The following is a 2,670-nucleotide window of genomic DNA, read 5'->3' on the forward strand; positions in this document are numbered from 1 at the left end:
AACGACAATGTAATGCCTCATTTCACCATCACATCATCTCTTAATATGCGCGATCACATTCGACGACTTCGATTCCAAATATCTTGTCAGCACAATTTCAATGATCTCTTAACTCTTTACATGCATACTTGAAGCGCATTTCATTAATATAATCAAGGATACTTACTTAAAATGATGTTTAGTGATGCGACCAATATTTTCGCGAGAAGACTCCGATATTGATGAAAGCAAACTGTTCACTTCGTTAGACAGTACAGTCACTTTATATTGAATAATACAATTTTCAAACTCCCATTGGCAACGTTGCCTCCCTTTTTCTCTTAAAAACAAGTGACAACTGAGCTTATCTTGAGCTTCAGATAACGGATGAGAAGATGACTGTTTTCCAGAGTTGTTTTGGGTCAATCCTTACTCCTGATCAAAGAGTTTATCACGTCTTACGATATGGTCATGCGTTTATATAGTCCCAAGAAATCAACGGATACATTGTGACGACACAACAAATTGGCAGAAGAAATGTGTGGTTAGTAGAGAGGGAGATACGATTCGCAGAAACAATTGCATCAAACAAAGATCCGATCGTTATGAATTATTTATAAACGGACAGTGTCATTGCAATGTATTTCGCTGAGTGAGAATTTCTATTTAATTAGTACGGCTGTTATATTTCAATTAATACATCTAAATAAAATCAACTAACAACGCTAATTATATGCGAAATTTGTTCTGTCAAAAAAGATATCTTTAAGAAAAACATTATTTTTAGAAAATAACCATTATAATTGGCAATTTATTAACAAAAAATAAAATGGATTGTTTATTTTTCAAAATTATTTTATTTAAAAGGATGTGTAATAATTAAAGTTTATTATCTTAATAATAAACAAAAATAAAAAATTGTATCACAAATGTAATTATACATTGAACATCAATACGATTATTTTCGAGAAACTCTTTTGTTTAGACTAAACGAAATTGTTACTGTTTATTTCTACAAATAAGTATTTTTTTTTATTTTTATGTTATATTATATCTTCCATGTACGAATACTTTTTACGTTCATTATAAATAAATATTGATATAAGGTATTTTTTATAAACTTGGATAATAAAAAATGGAGCAATCGGGGAAAAACTGCTACTATAAGTACTCTGCTTTTGCTGGAAAATGAATAATCCTACATTTAATTAATATTTACTGTATTCTCTGCCACAGCGAAGATATACGTTATTAAAAAACGAAGACGTCACACGTAATAAGAAAAAGAATATATTTTTTATTTTGCCAATGCGATTTATTATTCCAGAAAATGAAAAAGAGCGATCTCTTCCCTATTTTACGACGTGTTCGAGTGCGTAATCAGTAACATATATATCAGTGACGAGGTCAACGATCCTTTAACCTACGATCTTAGAAATTGTTTTCATTCGTGGTACAAAGTCTTCTTACGATTTGTAGAAAAATATGCGTTCTTTCGTAAGTTTGCTCTGATTTCGGGCAAGAATTAAGCGAGATTTATTACAATTTTTTGTATTTCTTTGAATACAAATTCTTGAAACCGTACTATATTTTTTTCTGATTAATTATCTTCTGAAACACGTTTATTTTAATTCACTTATCTGAAACAATTATGAAGAAACTATACTTCTTATTTGTTCTTCTATGCAAAACAGAAGATAACTTTTCTTGCTTATTTAATTTAATTTATATCGCTTATATGATGTATGAAGACAAAAATATTTTTTTTATAAAATCAAATTATTAAGTCCATTTTTTAAAATCTGAATTATTGCGTCTCTATTAGGTAGTGTCATATTATGAACAATTTCGTTTAGGAAGAATTAAAATTAAAAAATTTAACGTTTGCAAAAAATGTTTTTATTAAGATCAATTGTAAAATTTTATAAATAAAAAATAAAGAACTTATTGCTTAATATTTTTCTCTCCGACTCTCTATCATTATTAATTTTATAAAGAAGGTAATTGTAAAATATACGATAAATATAGGTAATAAATAAAATTTCTACAATAATAAAGATATTTTTTACCTTTTTTAAATAAAAAATTTTAAACATAAGATATTAAAGTATAAAACGTTATTGTTATACCTACTATACGTCTGGAGAAAAATTACTATACAATAAATAATTTAAAGATGAGAAATGTTTTTTGTTTCTTGAAAATTTTTTAGATTTGTTTGATTTTTGTGGAAAACTCTGTATATGAATACTATGTTATTTGAAGAATATTTAACATCTGATAAAAAATGTATTAGCAGACAAACTTCTCGTGAATTAAAGTTGCATTATCACATTACGATGCAAGCGAAAAAAATCATAATGCAGAATAAATATTTGTGTGATAAATGAGACTCTCTCTCTCTTATACGTAGCAATGTTTTCCATGTGTGAATTTAAACATCATTTAAAATTAGCATTAAATATCTTTCAGATATTCCTTTCTTTAATCTTTCCTTAATTGGAGGAACTATTAAATTATAAATCAGACATTATAAAATTAATAAGAATATCATTTATATATATATATATATATATATATATATATATATAGTAGTAGTAAGTAAAAGTAAATACCTATTTACTTTTACTTATTTAATTTACTAGTAGTAACAAAACAATTAGTTATTTTACTTTTACTTACTATATAATA

The sequence above is a fragment of the Atta cephalotes genome, assembly GCF_000143395.1.
Source record: "Atta cephalotes unplaced genomic scaffold scaffold00015, whole genome shotgun sequence".
Taxonomy (NCBI): Eukaryota; Metazoa; Arthropoda; class Insecta; order Hymenoptera; family Formicidae; genus Atta; species Atta cephalotes.